The sequence below is a fragment of the Arachis ipaensis genome, chromosome B04, assembly GCF_000816755.2.
Source record: "Arachis ipaensis cultivar K30076 chromosome B04, Araip1.1, whole genome shotgun sequence".
In the NCBI taxonomy this organism is placed as follows: Eukaryota; Viridiplantae; Streptophyta; class Magnoliopsida; order Fabales; family Fabaceae; genus Arachis; species Arachis ipaensis.
The window spans coordinates 117,157,712-117,170,778 of NC_029788.2; the positions used below are offsets into that span (position 1 = coordinate 117,157,712).

A 13,067-nucleotide genomic window follows, 5' to 3' on the forward strand; every position below is an offset into this window, starting at 1 on the left:
GTGGTGGTTTTCCAGTGACCAAAGGCACGGCCATCACCACGGCAGCAGGAACGGAGATGGATCTGACGGTGATGGGGCTCCACGGCGATTCAGTAGCAACAGCAACTCCTCCCTCATCCCTCCATCACGTCTCTCACTCTCTCTAATCAGATTTCGTTTGCTCTCTTTCTCCTCTGACTCACCCTCCCTCCAGCGTCCTCCACGGCTACGGCGAACCCACAGCGGCAGCGTAGGCAGCAATGCTTCCTTCCTCTGTGCAACCTCTTCTCCCTCGATGATTCCTCTCTCTCTCGCGCGCGGTTCCTTGCATCGATGGCAGCTCGGCAGAGACGGCTTCAAGGCAGATCGGTGGTAGCAGAACAGTGAACTGGGCAGCGTGGCGAGGTCTCTGTCCCTCCTTTCCGCGATAGCGACGGCGCCAGGAGCGGTGGCACCTAACCCCAACGGCGGCGAGCCTCCCCCTCCCTTCCTTCCTTTTGGATTCCCTCTGCTCTCTTTCTTAGATCGCTCTCTCCCTTTCTTTCTTTCCTTCTTTCTTTCTTTTCCCGTTTCCCCTTTCTATTTTTCTTTCTTTCATTTGTTTCTTTCTTCTGTTCTTTGTTTCCTGAAGCAATTAGGTATTAGGTTTGGGGAAGGAAAAGACGGTGGGGGTAGAAGGTTAGGATTAGGGTAGTTTAGGTAATTTTAATAAAATTAGGGGTATAGAGTATTAATTAAAAACTTAATTTAATCTATTAAAATTATTCCTACCCATCTTATAAAAACTTTCGTCCTCGAAAATTAACTTAATACACAAAATACTAAAATAGTTTTAAATACTTTACTTTTGTATACTTTAGAAAACCAGAGGTCTTGGCATATATATATATATGTATATAATTTTCCAAATACCATATGACTCGTAAAACTTAGCTGTAAGGAAAAAGTGTACTCTAAAGCAAAAATTACAAGATGGTTCAAAACAAAGATGTTACATGGGACTACCATTTTACCAAAACTTGAAGCACAAGAAGGTGCAAGTATTCTAGTTAAGCGTTTGCATAAACAAAGGGTATCTAGGAGGCAAAAGTTTAAAAACATGTTGATGTAAACAAATGGAATAATGTCTATGCATAGACCTTGTATCAATTTCAAAATTTCAACTTCCCAACTCCATTAGTCACTTCACAATCTCATAACCCGTTACAAGTCTAACACCCGCAACCCTTGTATCGATTTCCTATGGGTTTTAAAAGATTCATAAAGCAATGATAATCACTGAGCTTGAGAACAGTTTTCTTATTAAATATCGTCTTATGACAACTTTGAAATTCCATGGTGAGACCGTGTGGTTAGGTTCTCACCCCCCTACAGCTTTACCTTTTCAGGAACGGATGAAGAAGCATTAAGAAGAGTTATACTGCGTTTGGTTTATATGCTGTTGTATTATTTAAATTATTTTCTTCCCTCGTCTGTTATTACAAGTTTGTAAGAGGGATAGGAATTGTATGTTTTATATGTATAATATATTGAGTTGTTATGTAAGGAGTCTTGTATATGAATCTATTCCTGCTTGTTTGTTTTTTTTAAGATAAAGTATTTACTTCCGATGTTCAAAGAAATCAGCGATACATTATCGAGTCACAGGCTCCTATTTTAGTATTTAATATGTAAAGTAGTCGTAATACTTATTGCTATCAGAGTAGCGCAGCCGGAAGCGTGACTTCTGATAGTGAGGGTGTTACATTATAGTATCAGAGCGGTCTTTCCTGTAGAGCCTGAGGAATGGACCGGTTATGCTTCAATTGAATACTCTGAGAGTCTATCATGTAGTAGGTCTTGTTCGAATAACGAGAATTAGAGCTTTATGTACATGACAATCTATTGATTAATGCCATTAGTCTTGCATTGCATAATTTCTGGTATTAAGTTTGGCCAGCTTAACACTAGTGAATTATGTATATGCAAGCATTAATGGGTTATCATAGATGATATGTGAGTCATAGATAACGCAAGTCGCGGGTTTTGGGAACGTTAGAGACTAAATTCCAGAGATTAGCTCTGTTTCAACGTATAATCTTTATTCGTGCTTGACGTTATCTTTTCCTTTATCAATAGTATTGGAATCTCTAGTTCTTGATTTCTTCTTGGAATGTGTTTTGGATATTTTTCTACAATATCTTGTCATTCATATATATCATTGTTTGATTATGTTCCTAATTGTTGCTTGAATCTTTAAGGAACATTCAACCTTAACACTGTTCATAAATTTGGTATTTGTTGATTTGATTTCGAATTAGTTTTAGTGCAATCCATAATCCTTGATTCCTAAGTTATTTGAAATCTTAAGAGTCGCGATTCGTAGTAAACTGATTATGCGATTTAGTTCTCCTGTTTCGTGTTCTGTAACTATTGTGTGTCCTGCTCGGATTACAATATTTGGTTTTGTATTTCTTCGTAAAAATGATAAAAACTGACCTTGTTTTGATAAAATGTAACAATTCTAGTAGTTTTCTTCTACAACTCTTATCTTGGAATTTCTTTTGAAAATAGTTCTATTTTGGTTCTTTTTCTGTTTGACTCTAGTTGTAACCATTATTTGAATTCTATATACGACAACCTTTGATTTTATAAAATACTTTTTTACAAAAAATGAAAAAAATTCTTTAAATAATTAAAACATGCTTTTATTTAAAAGTACTACTTAGTCTTTATTTATCCTTACAAGAATACTTTACTTTAGATTTTCTCATTTGAACATAATTTGATCATTTTGCAACATTATTCGAATTTTTATGCACATATATATATATATATTTACTTAATTATGTATCTACGAACTCTTTAAACTTTCTAAAGCAAGATTTCTATTTTCATTTCAGTTAATTTTCATTTAATAAACTTTACACAAATCATTTTAAGTTGAATTTGATCTAGTATAACATAATATTTACCTTTGTTTAGTTTTTTTGAAAAATATTGTATTTATATACTTTCATTACACAAATCATACATTATGCTCAAGTTCGACTTGAAATTGTTTTAATATGATACAATATTCATGTTTTTACTAATTCTCTTGAATTTTGAAAATAACAACCCTGTTCTCTTTTAGGATTTCTGTTGAAGTTCTTTAAAATCAAAATTCTTTCCTATTTGTATTTCAATTCTTTCTTCTGACATACTTCATGACTTTTAACCATCCTAGTTTGTTGGTGACTAGAACCATTCCTTCATATTTTTGTAAACTTTGTGCTTCTCTAATTTGGTTTCAGTTTGTTTTGATCCAATTTACCACTACCCTTTTCTTGTTTCCTTTGGAGTTCCTAGATTCAATATTTCCTGTTAAGATGCAAAATAACTCTTTCTGCAACATTTTCTTATGTCTATACATTGTTGCTTAGTTGTAATCCTACACCTCCTTCCAAATTCATATGAATCTTATGCTTGCCGCTTATTCTTCTCTTCCTGCGATTTGTATCTCTTTGAACATACTTAATGCACCTTAATATTATTGAATATCCTTATAAGATGTTATTTCTAGTATATTCTTGGATTGTTTTAAACTTTTTTTTAAACCTTTTTAAACAAGGTTTGATTTATTTTTATGCAAGGTTGTTCTTGACTTTGCATTCCTTTACTTGGGCAGTGCCTCTCTTTGCTGTAACTTGAATTTGTTTTGGAGTGACACAACCATCTCTTGAAGTTTCAATAAAATCGCTTTTAACTTAGTTTACACTCCCTTACTTTAAAAATTTTTGTATGTGATTTAAATCTGTTTCATTATAATGCATCTTCTTTTTTTCTTATAAGCAAAATTTTATCTTAGGTTTTCTTCCAACAAGATCATAGTTCTCATGCATGCTTGAAAAAGAAGAGAATATACAATTTTTCTTTTACCCAAATTAATCCTTCCATTTACAAACTTTGTGTAATCTATTTCCACTTGAATTTATATTGAAATAATACCACATTTACGTTTTTATTAATCTTTTGAAGGATGTTTGTTACTCATTTTCTCTTTCAGAACATGAAATGATTTTTCCTTAAGTTTTTCATTCTTTATGAACAATGTATTCGAAGACGTTTCTAACCATACTTTTAAAATTTTGTGAGCATTATCATTGGATTTAGTTATTTTTCTCCTACGATCTCATACTTCTTTGACTCGGTTTAGTTTTGTTTCAAACTGCTGCACTGTTTTCTCCTTAATGTTTCTGTTAAATTTCTTTGATTTGAGATCTTTTCTTAAACTTGTAATTTGATTTTCGTCCCAACATTCTTCATTGCTTGTATGTCCTTGTGTACTTGTGATCTCAGTAGTTTTTCAAATCCTTGTGAGTGTTGTCCTTGTCACTTATCCTTCCTTTCTGAAGTCTTGTATCCTTATGAGTAAACTCAAAATTTGTCTCAATGTCACATGCGATCTTAGATACGGCAAGTAATACGTTAATTCTTAGGACACGATTTGTGAATGCGAACGGTAAAACTTATAAATGTGCGATGCCACAAAATATTATGGAGCTGTGTTCTATGCGAAAGAGTTTTGTCGATGTTATGCTTGTAACCGAGTGTGGGTTTGAGAAATAATTGAAGTTGAGAACTCTCAAATGAATTGTGCGATAAAGTACCGTTGGGAGTCGCGATGGTGAGCTATGTTAAGCCCTTAATGTTGTCACCATGTAACCTATTTGTTTTGAGCCTATCTTGTAACAAACGCAATATAACTCTTCTTAATGCTTCTTCATCCGTTCCTGAAAAGGTAAAGCTATAGGGGGTGAGAACCTAACCACACGGTCTCACCATGGAATTTCAAAGTTTTCATAAGAAGATATTTAATAAGAAAACTGTTCTCAAGCTCAATGATTATCATTGCTTTATGAATCTTTTAAAATCCATAGGAAATCGTTCTAAAACTTTTTCAAAGAAACAATGTTTAATCTTTTAGAAATTCAAAACATTTCCTTTCTTATAAGAAAACCTCAATCAGAAACCAACTACACAATCAAACAACACAGTCATCATTTCAGCACCAAAGTTCATTCTCAAATGTAGCACGCCAGGACAAACACAAGCAAGACAAACAAGGAAAGCACAAGTAGGTAGCAGTTACAGCAAATAGTTCAAGTAGCAGTTAAGAACAGTTTAGCAATTAGGCAAACCAAAACAAGTTCAAACCCAAGCAAAACATACAAATGCATATGATGCATGCCTGTCCTATGGCTGATGAGGCTCATCTGTCGGTTATCCAGCCAACCTGACAAGTCTGAATTGTCCTTAGACTGTCCCCCGACGTGCATCCCCAAGAGTCTATGCATAGTTTTTTCTCAAATAATCAATATTGCTCAATGGGGTAACATTTTCGGGAATTTATATAGTGCCCGGTCACACTTATGTCGTAGGGTCAACAGAGTATCGAGTTTTCAACCTGGTACACGTGGTGGCAAGCCACGGCACTTAATCCAGGGAACCTCGTATCTCAGATATTTCAAATTCATAAGCCATATAAATAATTCATTCATCATTCATCAATATCTAAGACATTCTCAATATCATCATCATTCGTCAATCCATATCTCATTTCCAAATTCATTCAAAAATCATATTTCAAATCAATCCTCATCATCCTTCTTTCCGTTTCGTTCACTAACAATTCTCAATCCAAAACATAACTTTTTCTTTGATAAGTGAAGTAATCTTAAATCATATAATACTTAAAATTAAACCTTTTAAAATAACTACTTCAAATGAAACTTCTAATTTTATAAAATTTCGGCAGCATCTCCTCTAAAACTCGGATTCTGCCACCCTTTTCGGGTCCCATCCAAACATTTCTCAAACCTTTTCCAAACCTCAATCATTTTCCAAGATTCAGCTAGTTCCAATATCAAATTATTTTCAAAGCGAATCAGTGCCCATAATAAATCTCTTTTTAAAATCAAACCAGCTCAAATACTAAATCATTTATAAAGTCATTTATAAAGTCACTAACTCAAAATTAAACCATTTCCAAAGCCAATTCCTTTACATCATCAAAAATAGCTTCAAAACCAAGAAAAGCCATCTTTTATAATAATCAACTAAATAACCTTCCAAACTAATTTCTTTTCAGCAATCACAAACTACTCAAGCAATCAGGCAATCAGTCATTCAGTCCAGCAAACAACCACATTTAGAAGACAATTATAATCACAGGCATATGTTCTCTCACATTAATATCTATTTATCACAACTCTGTAATATAAATATATTTTAAGAAAAACCCCTACCTCGAATAATCGAAACTCATAAACCAAACGCATCAAGAGACCCTTTCTTTTCGGCCCGTAATCAGTGGCAGCTACAGCCTCAGCTCCAAACCGCTTATGCAACAACCATAACAACTCTAATCACAGCAGAAAATCATTTTAAACACAGAAATTAATTCACTTGCATTAATCCACTAAACTCATCAGGTACTCAATCTCAAAATATTTTAACTTTAAAACAATCCCCTACCTCAATTAGCCAAGTTCGCATAAACCTATTGTAACAACTCCCTTTCCTTTTAATTCATGGCAGCCACTTCGACTGCTTCTTCTAGCAACAGTGACGATGGAACAACACCGCGAGGCAGCTACAAAACGACAATAGCAATGAATCTAATAATCTACTGTGGTTTAAGACTGAGTAAGGATACAAAGGAATATTTATGTAAAGTATGACAAAGTTAGTTAATGAAACATTATAGCGAGACAAGACACGACAGAATAACCTTATTAGAGGAACAAGAGACTGGAATTGCGGCAACTCCGACGACCCTCACCGGCAAGAACAGAATCAACGATAACTTCAACGGGCTGAGATAGCAAACCCTAAGAAACAGAAGTGGAATTTTGGAGTAGCAGCAGCGGCACTGGTGGCCCAAAGCAGCAAGAACGCGACGCCGGCTCACCTCTCGTGACGGCAAGCTCCACCGACGGCAAAGGCGCAGCCAGAAGCTTCGGTAGCGGCGGATCTGGTGGTGGTTCAGACGAAGACGACGCCGGCGACTGGGCGAAACTGCCTCCGACGGCGCACGGGTCTCCTTCCTCCTCCTCTCTTTAATCGCGTCACTTCCTCTCTCCGCGGCGGTGGCACGGCAGCAGTGACGAGCTTCAGCGGCGGTGAATCGCTGGCGACGGAGGTTTGGCAGTGGTGAACGGCTTCTCCTTCTCTGTGCGCGCTCTGCTCCTCCCTTCCACCAATCAGCGACGGCAACGCAGATAGGGTGCGGCGGTGCAAACGGCAGCAGCTCCCTCTCTCTCTCAAACGTGTCGCTCTCTCTCCCCTTGATTCTCTCCTGCGATGGTGGTGCGGCGCGACGACAACGGAGTGGCGGCACGGCGGCGACGACTGCACGCGGCCCCCTCCTTCCCGGTCTCCCTTTTTCCCCCAGATCTCTTCCTCTCTGCCCTCACCATTTCTTTCTTTCTTTTTCTTTCTTGCTTTCTACTGTTGCTGCCGTATGTTTGATTAGAAAGGGGAAACAAGGGCGGCTAGGAGTAGCTTAGAAGGAATTAGGGATTTTTGTTTCAATTAGGGTTTTATTTTGGGAAATTAGAGTTAGGATAAAATTCATATGAGTAATATAACAATTTTATAAAATTAAGAGTAATAGGATAATTAAAAACCTATTTTAACCCAACACTAGTATTTATTAAAAAAAGTACTATTTAATTATCAATTTACAAATTATTTTTAAATAAATATTCTAATTCGATAATTAGAGATAATATAATTAATTTCCTTTATTCATAAAAATTAAAGTATTAAGTTTTCAAATCACAATTATTTAAATCAAACCATGTAAATTCTTATTATTCTACAATTCCTAAATTTTATAATTTAAATATAAAAATTATCCAATAATTATAAAATTAGATAAAATTAATTATCAAAACTTGATTTAGTTAGCTTTAATAAAATAATTTCTAAAATTAAAATATTTAATAAATAAATAAACTGAAATTAACTCATAACAAGATCTTCCAAAAGTTTTGGATCTTACATCCTACCCACCTTATAAAAATTTTTGTCCTCGAAAATTAAAGTAATATACAAGATACTACTTAGTTTTAATGGTTTGCTTTTGAATATTTTAGAAAAGCAAAAAGTCTTGAAATATATATAAATTTTCAAATTCCGGTCAGTTTTCTTGAGACTGTGTAATGGCCGACTCAGAAGGCAACTCGAACAAGGAAGATCAACAATTCTCGGCTTCAGATCTTCAAAAACTAGCGAAATTGATGAATCTTCAGCTGGCACTGATGCATAATCAAATGCCTCAAGCAGGGAAGACGAGCTGGAACCTGCTACAAGATGTTTCGAGTCCATTTTATCTCCAGCCTGGCGACAATCCAGGTATACCTCTCACAACGAATCCATTAACAATTCTAAACTATCACTCTTGGTCGAAGTCAGTTTTGTTGTCCTTGAAATCAAAGAACAAGCTAAGTTTCATCGACGGTTCCCTCCCAAAACCGAACAGATCTGACGATTCATTTCAGGCCTGGGATAGGTGCAATACTCTAGTCTTGTCTTGGCTGCACGCATCTATTAGTAGTGAAATTTTGCACAGTGTTCTATCATGCAATGTAGCGTGTGATCTCTGGGAAGATCTTAGGCACTGATTTTATCAGGGAGATTTGTTTAGAATTGCAGAATTGGAAGAGGAAATATTTGCGATTAAACAAGGTGATTCCTCCATCATATCTTATTTTACAAGACTCAAAGTTTTATGGGAGGAACTAGATGAATTCTGACGAGGGGACTTTTGCTAGTAAAGAATTTCATAAAAATAATCACGTTGTAGGTATAGTTTCTAAACCAACAAAGAATCCTTTTGTACAAAAAGTTTTGGTTGTCACTTAAGCAAACCCAATAAAATTTATAACCGAAGTATTTAAACCTCGGGTCGTCTCTCAAGGAATTGCAGAGAGGTGTAGTTATTATTGGTTATGAATTTTCTGAGAATTTTTGGAATGAGGAATGGGAAAATAAATAATTATAAATTAAAGCAATGAAAATTAACAAGAGGTTTTATGTAATAAAAATAAAAAGCCTTGACTGGAAGAATGATTAATTGGAAGTTCTATCCTTGTTGGAATTCTCTCAAGTGTAGTATAAAGAGGTTGTTGTTTTCACTTAGTTAACCCTTACTAAATAAAGGAAAGTCAAGTGATTGAGCTAACTCTTATTCGCAAATCCTAGTCCTCTCCCTTAGAAAGGTCTAACGTTAGTAAATAGAGAATTAGCCAACAACTTCCAATTTAACTATCCACTTGAGCATTCTAACTCAAGTGTCTCCTCTTAATCAACCCCCATGTCAAGTTGGGAGTCTATTCTGCCATTTTGCATACCATCTTCATTGTTGGGAGAAGGGAGTAGAAAAGAGACATGATAATTGAAATAAAATTGAAAAAAATTAAATAAATAAAATTAAATGAAAAAGTACTCTTTGCATTAGTAAATTTAAACGAACATTGAACCTGGAATTGAGAAGAAGAAGAAATCCTAATCCTAAAATCTAAGAGAGAGGACAGAGCCTCTCTCTCTCTCTCTAAAACTACATCTAAAACCTAAAATTGTAAATAATGGAATGTTGTGTCCATGAATGAATGGATTTTCCCACTTTATAGCATCTAATCTGTGTTTTCTGGGACAAAAACTGGGTCAAAAACAGCCCAGAAATCGCCGGGGGCGAATTCTGATCCGTACAGGTCGCTGATTTTTCTGCAGAATGATGCGTGCGCGTGATGCACGCGTGCGCGTCATTTTGATGTACGGCCACTATAGCAAATTATATATTATTTTGAATCTCCAGATGTTATCTTTCTAACACAACTGGAACCATCTCATTTGGATCACTGTAGCTCAAGTTATGACCGTTTGAGTGCGAAGAGGTCAGGCTGGATAGCTTAGCAGTTCCTTCAATTTCTTGTATTCCTTCCACTTTTGCATGCTTCCTTTCCATCCTCTAAGCCATTCCTGCCCTATAAACTCTAAAATCACTTAACACATATATCATGGCATCGAATGGTAATAAGAGCGAATTAAACATAGCAAATTTAAGGCCAAAGAAGTATGTTTCCAATCATAGCACAAAATCAGGAAGGAAATTGTAAAACCATGCAATTTACATGAATAAGTGTGCAAAGACTTGATAAAAACCACTCTATTGAGCACAAGATAAACCATAAAATAGTGATTTATCAAATTCCAACCAATTATAAAATGTGAATGTGATGATTCATGCTCATGCGGCATTGAGCTTATGAAGAAGTATTGGTCTCAGACTCATATTGTTCGATTATTGAGAGGACTGAATGACGATTACTCAACGGCCAGATCTCATATCATGCTCATTAAGCCACTCCTTGATGTAAATGAGGTTTATTCATTACTGTTACAGCAAGAGCGCCAGCTACCATGCTCAAGCCACGGCGATGGGAAGCTGTTAATAAATGCTACCATGAACTTCAATAACCCCTCCAACAATCGTTTTTGTGGAAGTAGGCAAGATGACTCACATGGCAGGGGCAGGGGGCGCTCCAACTGAGGGAGAGGCACTAATGGACGTGGTCAATTGAGGAAGTGCTCGCACTGTGGGAGGAATGGACATTTAGTTGACACATGCTACCATAAGCATGGTTTCCCTCCTCACTACAAGCATAGTTCTGACCTAAAAACCATCAACAATGTGAACACTGATGAAGATTTGCAAAAGATCAGTGAGCCCCATTTGGAAGATAGTGAGAGCTTGGACTACCTGTTTTCGAAGGAACAAAAACATGCTTTAATTGAGTTGTTCCACAACCATGGTGGCAAGCCTGCTCAAAACATCAATCTGTCTACTGAAGTCTATGCTCCATCCAAAGGTATATACAAAATTCTATCTATCTCCAAACATAAATTGAAGTGCACAGATTGGATTCTCGACACAAGTGCCACGGCACATGTGGCTTGTTCTTTAAAATTGTTCACTAGTTTTCGAAGAGTAAATCCAATCACACTTCAATTGCCAGATGGTTCAAGAATTGTCACTGCCATCAGCGGGACAATTAATTGTTCAACCGAATTTCAACTTCAAAATGTTCTATATGTTCCATCTTTTACTTTCAACCTTATCTCAATTTCAAAATCTACTGCATCCCTTTTATGCCAATTTACGTTCAATGATTTGAATTGTGAGATCCAAGACAATATGAGCTTGACGATGATTGGCACTGGTGAACTAACTGCAGGCCTGTATATCTTGGACTCTGCCCACATGCATACAATGCACTCACTCTCACAACACTCTCAATTATTCAATAAGGAAGGTTGTGTCAATAATGTTGTAAATAAGTCCAATTTGGCAGCCCTATGGCATAGTAGACTAGGACATATTGCTAATAATAAAATAAAGGCTATGCAAAAGCACTATAATTTTCTTCAAAGCCAAATGAAACATGTCCCTTGTGAACCCTGCCATTTGCTAAGCAAAAGCGCCTTCCTTTCCCTCTTAGCAAAACAAAATCTACTTCTTGTTTTGATATCATCCACATGGACATTTGGGGGCCATTAGCTGTTGCTTCTAGTCAAGGCCATAAATATTTCTTGTCCATTGTAGATGACAAGAGCAGGTTCACCTGGGCATATTTCATGAAGAGCAAAGCTGAAGTAGCACATTTAGTTCCCATTTTTGTACAATTAATTGATACACAATTTCAAAAACGAATAAAATGCATAAGAAGTGATAATGGCAAAGAGTTCCTACTGCACTCTTTTTATGAATCAAAAGGAATTATTCATCAAACTACTTGTGTCGAAACTCCACAACAAAATGGAGTCGTGGAGCGCAAGCATCAAGATATGTTAAATATGGCTAGAGCGCTTATTTTCCAAAGTCATTTGCCTCATCATCTTTGGACTTTTGCTATAGCTCATGCCATACATATCTTGAACCGAGTTCCCTCTAGCTCTATAAATGCATCAAGCCCCTTTCAAGAATTGTTCCACTCTTTACCTGACATCTCTTATTTTCGAACTTTTGGGTGTTTGGATTTTGCTTCCACCCTAAGTGCTCACAGAAAGAAATTGGAAAAGAGAGCAAGAAAGGCTATTTTCTTGGGGTGCAAAACGAATACTAAAGGTTTTTTATTAATGGATCTATACTCAAAAGAGGTTTTTCTCTCAAGAGATGTCATCTTCTATGAGGACATTTTTCCCTTTCACCAATACAATGCCTTTAATGATTCACATGGTGCATCTATTTTGGATACCTTTCCATTCTATCATAATGATTTAGCACATCATGCTTCTGCATAATCCTCCTCTATTGTGCCTCAAATGTTGCCTGTTCATTCACACATACCTTCAAGCACACAAACACATCACCCTACTCATGCATCCTTAGATCAGCAGGTGTCACCCTTGCATTCTCCACACTTGCATGCTGATCACAACATGCCAACATTTGCTTCAAGCCCCTCCCCATCTAACTCACCATCACATGATCATGCAGCTTTAGAACAACCTCATGTAGACCAGCGTCTTAGGCGCTCAAATAGGATTAGAAAGCCACTTGCACGTTTAGCAGATTTTCAATGTATACAGGTTCTATGTGAATCAGATTCTTCCTCTGGTGCCTCATCCTCATTTTCACGGCATCCTATCTCTCAATTCATTTCATATGAACATCTCTCCCCGTCTCACAAAGCCCTTTCCGTCGCCATCGACAATCTCACCGAACCTCAAAGTTTTGAGCAAGCTATTCAGCATGATTGTTGGCGCAAGGCAATTAGGGATGAACTTCTGGCCCTCGAAACCAACAAAACCTAGGTAATCACCACTCTTCCAAAGGGAAAGCGCGTCGTTGGGTGCAAGTGGGTCTTCAAGACCAAACTCAAGCCAGACGGATTGGTAGAACGCCACAATGCCAGGTTGGTGGGAAAGGGCTACACTCAATTAGCTGGATTTGACTACTTTGATACATTTTCTCCTGTGGTGAAAATGTCCACATTTCAGGTTCTGCTGGCTCTCGCAGCTCAGAAAGGTTGGTTCCTTCACCAACTCGACGTGAACAC

General features: G+C 36.7%; 1 long non-coding RNA gene across 1 annotated transcript; it reads right to left on the reverse strand.

The window, feature by feature from the left end:
• Window positions 4,697–6,758, reverse strand: LOC110271236. Its single transcript, XR_002361729.1, has 3 exons — window positions 6,734–6,758; window positions 6,249–6,595; window positions 4,697–4,733 (listed from the first exon to the last, which is right to left on the reverse strand). It is a non-coding gene; the product is annotated as an uncharacterized LOC110271236 (long non-coding RNA).